Below are 11970 nucleotides of genomic sequence, written 5' to 3' on the forward strand. Positions count from 1 at the left end.
TCTCTTTCACTTCCCAGCTGCTGTTTTCTCCCATCGTGGCTTGGGGCAGAAATGAATCTCAAAGTTTCTCAGAGGTCTTATCTCTCCATCCCTTGTTTTGATGTCTTGGAACAGGCAACTGTCTGCTAGAAACCATTCTGTCTCACTAGTAAAACGTGTCACAGATCTTCCCTCAGCCTAGAAAAAGGTGGGCAGTCTTCGAATGCACTGAAGATTTCATACTCCAACTCCCAGAATCTCTGCAGCGTTCTTATCACAGCCCCAAAATTCTTTTCCTTCCAGCAAGAGATTTATGGCCCAATTAAACTTTATCTTAAATTACATTCCGCCAGTAGGCACACACAACTCTCAATCTCTTTTTCCTTGTCTGTTGCTTTTAAATGCAGTTGAAGAGAATTACCGGTACTCTGTCTTTCCAACACAGTCATACTTGAGCTTCCCCTCCCCCTCCTTTATTCATTTCAGATCACACACAGTTTCTATTTTTGCTTGTTAATATCAATATTACTCCAACGTCCCTTCCTCACTTGTAAATATCCTTTTATCTTATATTCCGGAGAGGGTTGCCGAATCATAAATATAAAAAAGAAGCCTAGAATAAACAAACAAACTGTGGGCTTCCCTCTCCCAAACCAACTGTCACGCTGAAGAAAATCTTATCTCAATTCAAAACTTTGATAGATGTAGCTGGTATATTCAGTAGCATGTTGTTGCAACCCTTTTCCATCATGCGCCAGTACTTTAAAACCGATTAAAGATCCAATTAAACAGAGAACCTCCGCTTAATGGCGGCATAGGAGGGTTTTCACCAGGCAAAGTGCTTTTGCACTCAGCGCCTCCCTGCCTCCCACATTCCATGCTATAGTGAAAGCCGGGTACCGAGACAAACTGTGAGTGAAGCCCATTCCTCCTGTCCCTGGGGGGAATTTGTAAGGATGATTTACCCTCTTGTCATCCTTGTTTTTGTTCACCGACAATCCCCCGCTGTCGTGGGGGCTGCCTCCATTAAGGCAGGTGGGACCAGAAGCCGCCCTTCTTCTTCTTTTTAAGCATCAAAGCTGAAAAGCCTGATTATAAATAGATTCTTCCTGCAGCTCCCAAATGAGCCGTTGAGATAGAATGAGTCAGTTTTGCCAACTCCGTGGCACTCCCCAAACCACTGGGCCAAAAATGTGGCTCTTCTCCCAATAGCAGTGGCCTGGCCCAACAAGGGGGGGGGAGCTCCATTAATAAGACACCCTCTGTCCACAAATTCTTGGGGTGAAACCCAAAATGGATTAAAAATATATTCATGACATTGGTTGCAGAAGGTTTTAGGTCAGGGTATGGAACCTTTTTCAGCCTGAGGGCCACATTGCTTTCTGGGTAAACTTCTGGGAGCCACATGCCAGTAGTGAGCAGGGCCAGAGGCAAAAGTGGGTGGAGCAATGGATGCAATTCTTACCTTTTTACAGAATGAAAAATTCTAATGACACTCTCACACACCTCTGTACTTCATCCATGCAAGCAAGAGGCATTATCACACTCCACACAGTCCAAACTGGCAAAAAACATTCCAGCTGCACAAAACATTATTGAGGCTTTTCAGGGCCTTCAGAGAAAATTATCCTGCTTGCTTCTTATTGAGAACATCAGTGTGATTGCAAGTAAACAGCTTATGAATTGCCTGCTGGAACTACCTCTCTCTGAATTGCCTTAGCTTCAGTTTCTCTTCCTGTGTGTAAGAAGGCTTTAGTTATTTATTTCCTCCCATTTCTTTTTTAATTTTTTTAATAGCACAATTTCAATATAAAAAGTGACTATTTCATTAAAACCTCCTCACTTGCAGGAACACAAACTAACATTGGGGACAATTCTGAGAGAGAGGCTGTTCCAGGGGGGCAAATAATCACTAATCCCCTAGCAGGGATAAATAGGAAGAAATAAAGCAGACTGAACCTGTAAACAACAAGCTTTTAATTAAAGTTGCCCTGGACCTTTGCTAAACAGGTTTTATCTATAAGTAAATATTGTAAGAGGATGTGGCCACAGGGAAATGCATTGCTGCTGCTGCTGCTGCTGCTGCATTATGGCATGACATTAAACTTCTGTGTCTTTGGAATTTCTGTTGCAATTCCATTTCCAGCTATTGTGGCAAAGCAATGCCCCAGTGCTAAAGGACTCTAGTGTGTAAACAACTAAAGGAGCCTGAGAGAACCCAAATTACTGGAATGGCTGCAGCTCAGGAGAAGAGCGTCCACTTTGCACATATAAGGTCCCAGATTCATTCCCTGGTAGCATCTTCAGATAGAACTGGGAATGTCCCCTGCCTTGGAGTCAGTTTAGAAAATACTCAGTTCCAAAGTGAGCTCTGGAATGAGGTCCAATTACTACCTATAGGAGGTTGCAAAGGATCTGGAATCTGTCTGAATTTGGGGTTTTGAGACTGACTCCCCCATTTTTCAACCAAGGAATTGAGACCTATACACAATTCACCCAGGCTTTGGAGTTGGCAGGATTTGATGGGAGTTTGTGCTCCCTGTGATTGGATCTCTTACTTTGCATGACAATCCCACCCCATTTTAAATGGAACTTCCAGTTTCCAGAGTGAGTAGCATTCTGCTAGCATGCCTAGTCAGATGCAGTAAATCTTCTGAATACCAGTTGCTGGAAACCACAGGAAGGGAGGGAGTTCTTGTGATCAGGTCTTGCTTGCGGGTTTCCCACAGGCATCTGGTTGGCCACTGTGAGAACAGGATACTGAACCAGATGGATCATTGGCCTGATTCAACAAGCTCCTATTATGCTCTTATGTGTGAGCTGCCCCCTCCCCGATAAAGAGCAGCCAAGAGAAACTGAAGCTGGGGGTGGCAGTGGTGGTACTATTAATAAATGTTTGCAGTAATTTAATCATTTTGCTAAATTGCCCTCCTATTCCTGATGGCCCCCAGAGCCTCTATGCTGCTGCTGCCTGCTCCTCCTCCTCCTCCTCCCCAGCGGCCGCCTCATGCTCAGACATGTGAGGGAGAGCAAAATAGCAAGGAAATGCTCATCCCACTGGGCTGCTGCAGACTAGGATGGAAATTAGTCTTGACAGGTGACTCCCTTCCCCCATATCTTCCATTTAGGAACAAGCCAGCGGCCCATTAATGCTACTTGCCACGGCTGTCATTCATACAGAACACTAGCAGGTCTTGCTCCTTTGCACCCACTTGCTGACCCACAGGAAGGAATCGCCCTATCTCTCCAACATCTATGGGGAAAGGGCCATAGCTTGATGGTGGAGCTTCTGTTTTACATGCAGGTCCCATGTTCAATCCCCAGCACCTTCAGGAATGCCTGGAGAGACTCCAGGCCTGAAATCCTGGAGAGCCACTTCTGCTCAGTGTGTAAGACAGCTTCCTATTTAAATCATCCCTTTATTCAGAAGCTTGTACAATTTAAATGCAGAATATTTCTGCAACTTTCAAAAACCCGGAACTAAACAAGGAGCTACCATCGAGTGCTGGTGAGATTGAAATGGGAAGCAATTAGGCCTTTCCTACTGAAACCCAGGTTGGGGTGGGAGTGTCCTGAAACCCTGCTGCCAGGCATTGTTTGAGAATACTGAGCTACAATGGTCTAACTTAGATGGCATTTGGGCATGTAAGTGGTACACATGCAAGCAAGCAAGCAAGCAAGCAACCAACCAACCAACCAACCAACCAACCAACCAACCAAACAAACTGTAAAGGTCTTCAAAATTAAGCACCAATAGTTTAAAATGTGCTTGGAAACTGACCAGGAGTCACCAATGGAGCTCTGTAAGTGGCATGGTGGTTCCAAAGACCTGTCCCGACAGTTTCTGGGCAGTCGTGAAGGACAGCCATTACAGCAATCTAGCCTGGGTGGGTTGCCACATCACAGGCAACTCTGATTACCTCTGCCTGTCCAAAAAGGGTTTCAGCTGGCAATGGTAATGATAATGGTGGTGTAGTGGTTAAGAGCGGTAGACTCGTAATCTGGTGAACCGGGTTTGCGTCTCCGCTCCTCCACATGCAGCTGCTGGATGACCTTGGGCTAGTCACACTTCTTTGAAGTCTCTCAGCCCCACTCACCTCACAGAGTGTTTGTTGTGGGGGAGGAAGGGAAAGGAGAATGTTAGCCACTTTGAGACTCCTTTGGGTAGTGATAAAGCGGGATATCAAATCCAAACTCTTCTTCTTCTTCAAATGGTATGAAATGGCAAGCACATACACAATGCTGAAATCCTTTCAGTCACTGCATCAGCAACTGTAATATTTTTGTTGGTTGTGGTGGGGTTTAAAAGACAGCTGCTTTGGTCAGAGGCACACTGTATCACAACAATGTGGTGCTACATCATTACATTGGCGACCACACCAAAAGGCAATGCAGGGGAATGTGGCAACAGGAATTGGTGGCGGCACACCACTCTCTAAACGAGCCTTTGCCAACCTTGTGCCCTCCAGATGTGTTGGACAGATGTATAGCTCCCACCAGACCAGTGTTATTTCTACTCCAGTATGACCATGCTGGGGTGGGAGCATTAGGCTATATACAGACTCACATTTATGCTGCATCTAGTGCACTCCCACCATTGGTTTGGGAAATGGTATAGGCACCACATTAGCAACAATCTAGATCCATCCGGCCATTTCTTATGGAATACTGCGTTTTGATGCATTTCCCCAGCACACGAGCAGCAAAGGAACAGCCTAACTGCGGTTTAAGTCAGTAAAGTGTACATAGCTGCTGTCCATCAACATCTGGAGGTCACCCTGGTGGCTACCCCTGCTCTATAGCCAAATTGGCACAAGTCTGTCCCTGAACCACCACCATGCAGGCTCCTTCCTAGCGGCCTCCCTGCTGGGAATTTTGAATACCCTTTGTTGTATTATCCAAGCATCACATGCAAATTCAGCCATGGTGACATTTATCTTAATCCTTCATCTGCTTCTTCTCTGTCCCTCCCTGGACAGCATTTTCTTTCATCTTAGCTGTGCAGGGACTTGAATTGAGGTTCCTTTTTTAATAATAATAAAAAAGCAAGGGGGGAAAGCAAGTGCACAGCTTATATAATGTCCCTTCCTTATTGCTTATTAATGATTTTGGGAAACAAATCTGCTTTGCATTGTGGGAATTATGCAAAAGCAAGGCTGAAAGGCACTCTTGCCGTTACTTATGCAGGAACCTTAATGCGCCAGGAGGAGGAGAGGAGGAGGAGGAGGATTAGTGTGTCCTGAGATGCGCAGAAGCTTCTGACAGGACGGCCTTACATCCTTGAGCTGACTGGAAGACATGACAGACAAGGTGTCCCATTTTGGGGTAATTAGGCACAAGTGCTTTTCTGGAGACCAAAGGCTCAAGGCAAAATTACTTCAGCTACTTAGAAAGTTTGATAATCCTCTCCCCCCCCCCCAACCCCCAGATGGAAAACCATGAAGAGGTTGATTGCTATTAAGAAGAGAAGCTTATGAGTCATAGGAAAGAGCACATCAGACTGGATTTGGGAAGTAATGGTGTTATAACGTCATCAACCAGGGGAAAGAGTGCAAGTTGTTCCTAGATATCCAGAGCAATGCTTATTCCAACATTTATATCTGGGCCTGGGGTGGGGAACCTTATGTCTAGGGACCTAATGTGCCCCTCCAGGCCTTTCTATCTGATCATTGCAGTCTCCCCAAGCAACACTTCTCTCTGGCCCTGCTCTGGCATTCTTGAGTGCTTTTGCCATTGGAGTGCATCCTTGAACTCTGATATATCTCCTGCTTGTCTGGATGGAAGATGGAGATGAGGGTGGGAGGTATAGAATACTGACTTCATTGGGAACATATCAGGGACACGGGTGGCGCTGTGGTCTAAACCACTGAGCCTTTTGGGCTTGCCGATCAGAAGGTCGGCGGTTTGAATCCCCGCGACTGGGTAGGCTCCCATTGCTCGGTCCCAGCTCCTGCCAACCTAGCAGTTCGAAAGCACGCCAAAAAGTACAAGTAGACAAATAGGTACCGCTCCGGCGGGAAGGTAAACGGTGTTTCCATGCGCTGCTCTGGTTTCAGTGTTCCGTTGCGCCAGAAGCAGCTTAGTCATGCTGGCCACATGACCTGGATAAATTGTCTGCGGACAAACGCTAGCTCTCTAAGCCTGTAAAGTGAGATGAGCGCCACAACCCCACAGTCGTCTGCGACTGGACTTAAATGTCAGGGGTCCTTTACCTTTATCTATCTGTACAGAAGGTAATAATCACATCCCTTGCCCCTCCCACTTTTGCTTCTGGCCACACCTACCTCTGGCATGCGGCCCCTGCAAGGCTGCTCATAAGAGAAATTCCCTGCCTCTGCTTGATATTCACTTTTATCTTTACCTTATTACCTTATTATCTTTACCTTATTTACTTGCAAAATGGCCAACTTTACCAAGTTGGGGAGGGAGGAGTGGAGAGAGCACCAGGATGCTGCAAGGACTCTGGTGTGACTGCCTTTGCTCTTCTCTGCAACCCATCTAGATGCAGGCCATATCCTGCCCCACATCAGAGGCAGGAGGGCAATAGCATCCCAGAAATGAAACAGTGTGCTATGGGACCAGTCTATGTTGGCTTGGGCTGATGGAAATTATAGTTAGGGATGGGTGAAATTGTCAGTTTCACTCCAATTTATCATTTTCAAGTTCAGTTTTCAACATTTCTATATCAGTTTGTAATTATTATTTTTAAAAAGTCTTCACAATGATTCAACTGCATTTTAGTGCAAGTTTCTCCTAATACACACATTTTTGTGTGTGCTATTTTCACCAATACATTTTTTATTTTTATTCTTATTACCCACCATTCACTCTAAGGTCCCAAGGCAGGCTGCAACATTAAAACACAGTATTAAAAACTGTTTAAAGCAGCTTACATGTCCTTTCTTATAAGTCTACAACCTATATGCTCTCTCTCTTGCACACTTTCTCTCTGATATATGCATTTTTGTATACATTAATCGAATCACAGAATCAAAATTGTAGAGCTGGAAGAATCCAAAGGGCCATCTAGTCAAGTCCCCTGCAATGCAGGAATCACAGCTAAAGAATGCAGGAATCACAGCAGGAATTGCAGGTGCAGGAATTTGGTTGGAGAACTGCATCTCAGAATTCTGAGAAATGTGGATTTCAAAGGATCACTTCGTTTTGGTTTACATGCTGGCTTGGGAAGTGTAAATTTGATAGGTTCACATCTAAATGTGAATTGAGCCAAGGTGTTTTCCCCATCCTTAGTTCCAGTCTAAAACCTCTGAAAGGCACTAGGTTCGGGAGTGCTGGGACATACAACTGATTTAAGGTGAACAAAGAAAATGATTCTTTGGCCTCTCTAATGCCAGAATGACATCTCTAGTTATCAGCACATGATGGGCGGGGGGGAAATACAGCAGGAAAGGGGGATGTTTTAGAGATGGATGGAAGGTGAACCCAGACAGTACAGATAGTGTCAGGAAGCAGAAGACAGAACTTGTGCTTCAGGCAACCTAGAAGATGTTGGAGACCGCAGGGCCCAAATCATCTCCCATTAAAATAGGTGGGTTCATTCCAAGAAGGAACGCAGTGCTCGCTTCTAGGGCATCCCCATTGGTTGGGTATCAGGAGTTCATGTGATATAACATCAACTGCTTGGATGCAGAGCCAGCCATTCTAGAGGGTGCCGTCCAAGGGGCCGCAGGTCAGCACCTCCAGTCCAGCGCCTGAGTTAAGTACTAGAGTGATGAACTACATCCAGCTCCTCAAGGGGCCCAGCAGCCTTAGCGTGTGACCTGCCGGTAGCAAGCACAAATCATCCTTGATGCCATTGCAAGCTCCCATCCCTCTAGGGCTGCTGGTGGAGTCCATCAACCGAAGGCTACAAGATAGATTTGGGGGTTTTAAAAATAAAATATATATTTCTTTGTCCAATGCCATTGCTTTTTCCTGGATGAAGAGCTGACTTAGAAAAAGTGACAGCTCTTTCCAGCTCCTTTGACTCAAGTGCAAACATGTTTTGAAAGAGCTGAGAATATTAAACATATTTTTTAAAGCAAACCTCCCACCCCACCCCCAAAGTGGATTGGGTGCCTCTGAGGCTCAATGTCTTCTTTGGCCTAATTTTAGAGGGTGCTCCTTCAATACATTTCCTCCCTCTGAACCAGATTCCGAATGGGTTCTAAAGTGCAAATCCTGAACTGCCAAATCGACTCAGAGGCAGAATGAAAAGGTGGGTGGGTGGGTTCCCCCTTTCAACTAATACTTGTTAGCTGCATCCCCTTTGCAGTCTAACACCCCCCTCCAAAAAACCCTCTAGTTTGTTGGTGGTATGTAATGGCTGGGATTTGATTGAGGCTAGAAGAGACAGATGGCTAGGTCTTTGTCAAGGTTGCTCAAACACACATTTTAGATTTGTGCACCCTGGCTTGTCAGTGATTGGCATCTTTTGGGCACTAAGTTGACACCAGCACAAGCTGAGGGCCCTCTGGCTACCAATCAGAGCCTCAGCCCAGTATGGAGCCAATCCATGGCTACTTTGCTTCATCTCTCCAAAGGTTACTTCTGCCCTGCTGGAAGCCCATGTTGGGAGGCATGGATTAGATAAGGTCATGCCAGGCTGCCTGTCTTCCTGCCATATCCCTCTGAGCTGTGTGAATAATAGATTTATAGACCAATGGTTTTGAGAAGGATAGGAAAGGGCCGTAGCTCAGTAGTAGAGCATCCGTCTTGTGTGCAGAAGGCCCCAGGTTCAATCCCCAAGGGCATCTCCAGGTAGGGCTGGGAATGGCTCCTCTCTGAAACTCTGAAGAGTCTCTGCCAGTCAGTGTAGGCAATACTGAGCTAGGTGGGCCAATAGTCTGACTCAGTCTATGGCACCTTTCTATCTCAAAGGCGTTTTCAGGTTTGTGAAGTCTATGGAACTTTTTATTTTTCACTTTTAAATTATAGCAACTGTTTCTAAATTTCCACCTGCACATATAAATGTACACATGCCATTTTTTGTGCAAACGCATCCCTCTTTTTTTGTACAAAGATGACTGAGTCCCAGCCGGCCAGGCCAGCTGCGGCATGCAAGTGGCTCAACTAAACATCAACCATGCTAAGAACACAGAGCAGGACCCAAGTGGAATTTCATCCTGTGACCTCAGGCTCTGAATGCTACCCATGTGACCAAAAGCACTGGAGAGTTCAGTTACATCTGTGGACCTTTTTAAGCAGATGGGATGACGGGCTTATCGTGTGTGTGCCCCCACCCACCGACCGGTCCACTGAGCAGAAGGAACAGATGCTCTTTCAGAAGGGGAATCCAGAGGGCTGGGGTGTTCGTGCGTGTGTGCATGTACAAAATGGCTTTGAAAAATGCAGATTTTTGAATTATTCTCATCTAATTAGCACCTGGCTTGTAAGGCTAAAGGTTGAATGACAACTCTAGAAAAAGGCTTTTATCTTTAGTGACATGGGTCAGAGATGGGGTTTGTTTGATGCCATGGGTCTGAGACAAAGCAAGTGTGTGGGGTGACAGGGCCACAGGGTCTCACATGGAATCCTTCTTAGTCCATTAGGCTCCAGGACAATGTGCCCAAATGCGGATGTTCATTTCTGTTTCAGTGACCTTGGAGAATGAGGAAAGGGGGTGGTGGGGAGGATGACAAAAAAGCTTCAGGCAACAGCAGACGGAGGCTTCAAATGGCTGTTTTAATTTTAGCCAGATTGTTTTGTATGTTCAGTCGAGGTTATTTTAGGATGAAAAAATATGCTTTTGGTGGAACAGCCATGCAGAAAGGATATTGGTTGCCTTCCCATAATCACAAAGACTTATGTAAACGCCAGCAACAACAACAGCAATTTGACCACACTTTGGCTGACCAGGTGATGGTATTATGTACAGGTGTTGCCAGAAGGATGTTCCTCCGTTTGTATTATTGTAGATCCTCTGGGCATGTTTACACTGCCTTCCTCACAGGGGCATGCCTTATGCACCTAGCAGATTTTGTCCCAATCTCATTCTCCCACCAGCGTCCTCAACCAAATAACTGCGGTACTGTTGGCATTTGCTAAAAGGGCCACAGGCTTTGTGAAAACATGGAACAAAGTGTGGATGTTACGATTTGTGATATATGCTACATGAAAAAGGTCACATCTAGCAGTGCAAACAGGAGCACTGAGAAAATCCCCGCAAGGCGAATATAGATGGTCACAGACAGAAAGAAAGGCTTTCAAAGGGTCCCAGGAGAGTACCGGTAGTTACAACACTCTGCTCCACGGATAAGACTCGGTCTTAATCTGGCTGAAGGAGAAATGTTCTGAGATGGTCTTGCTTCCCTTATGAATTCTATGGACAGTTTTTTCTCTCCCTAGAACCTAATGGGGTCATCCAATGAAGCCAAATGTTGGAAGATTCCAGACGAACAAAAGAAAGCAATTTACAGTTCTATGATTCTATTACATGACACATAGTTAAAACTGTAGGCTTCACTCCCACAAGATGATGCAATGTCCACCAACTTGGAGGGCTTGAAAAGAAATTGGGCTGAGGGAATCGCTAGACTAAATGGGCCCCCTTTGGCCTGATTCAGCAGCTAGGCTTCCCTTTTGTTCTATGAAGGCCAACTGAAGTGCAAGTGACTCAGGATGGTATCTCCAGACATTTTTTTACCCCTTCCTTAGTACTTTTTTCACCCGTTTTTTCCAGAAAGAACAGGAGACATTTTTGTTTCAATAAGCTTTTCTAGTTTTATAAGTTTTGGGGGTTTTAGTTGTTCTTTTGGGGTCTTTGCTTTGGTTTTTATTAGCTTTTAACATTCTTAGTTGTCTTTTTCTATTGTTTTAAAACCCATTTTTAGTTGTTTTTACTGTATGAGTGTAAATTCCCTTGAGACTAGTAGGAAGGGAGATTCAAATATTTAATACAACAGACTGTTGCCATTTACTGGGAGTCTGGTAGAAATGACAATAATCTGTGCATTATTTGTGATGCAGCCTCAACCGCTCCCTTCCATTCCAGTTAAAGTAAATCCTGTGCGAGGCAAGGCGATTGATTGTAAAGGATGGTAAGAGGGCACCTGAACAGTTGTGTAAAAGAAGGAATTTGGGCAGGTGCAATGTGCCGTGCAGGGCTGAGAAAAGTTTCTTCATAGAATGCTTAATTAGCTGATGGCTAATTAACTCACCACCACAAGAGGATGAAGGCTTTCAGAAAAAAAGCATTAAACGTATTTGTTTAGGATGAAAATGTGATGAAAACAGCTGCATCTTTAACAGTCTGAGGAAGAACAAAATAAAAAATAAAAAAATCCTTCCAGTACCAGCTTAGAGACCAACTAAGTTTGTTCTTGGTATGAGCTTTCATGTGCATGCACATTTCTTCAGATACACTGAAATATAATATATATATAGTGAGAGAGTGAGGAGGGGTATTACTCAGAAGGGTGGTGGGAATGGGTGATTGGCTGATGGGTGTGGAAAACCTGTTGATGACTGTTAACGACTGCAATCCCCACCACCCTTCTGAGTAATACCTCTCCTCACTCTCTCACTATATATAAGGGTCTGGTGACTTCTATTTCAGTGTATCTGAAGAAGTGTGCATGCACACGAAAGCTCATACCAAGAACAAACTTAGTTGGTCTCTAAGGTGCTACTGGAAGGATTTATTTATTTTTTATGTTGTTTTGACTATGGCAGACCAACACGGCTACCTACCTGTAGTCTGAGGAAGAGTCATAGCTTAGTAGAAAAGCAGCTGCTTTGCATACAAAAGGTCCCAGGTTTAATCCCCAGCAGCATCTCCAAGTAGGGCCAGGGAATATTCCCTGCCTGAAATGCTGGAGAGCTGCTGCCAGTCCACGTGGACAATATTGAGCTAGATCGGGGGTAGGGAACCTGCGGCTCTGGAGCCGCATGCGGCTCTTTCGCGGCCCTGCCGCGGCTCCGGGGCGGCTGCCTGGGGCGCGGAGGTGGCGCGGAGTGGTGGGGGCACTGCGCCTGAGAACTCCTCGGCCG

The sequence above is a fragment of the Lacerta agilis genome, chromosome 17 (genome assembly GCF_009819535.1).
Source record: "Lacerta agilis isolate rLacAgi1 chromosome 17, rLacAgi1.pri, whole genome shotgun sequence".
NCBI lineage: Eukaryota > Metazoa > Chordata > Lepidosauria > Squamata > Lacertidae > Lacerta > Lacerta agilis.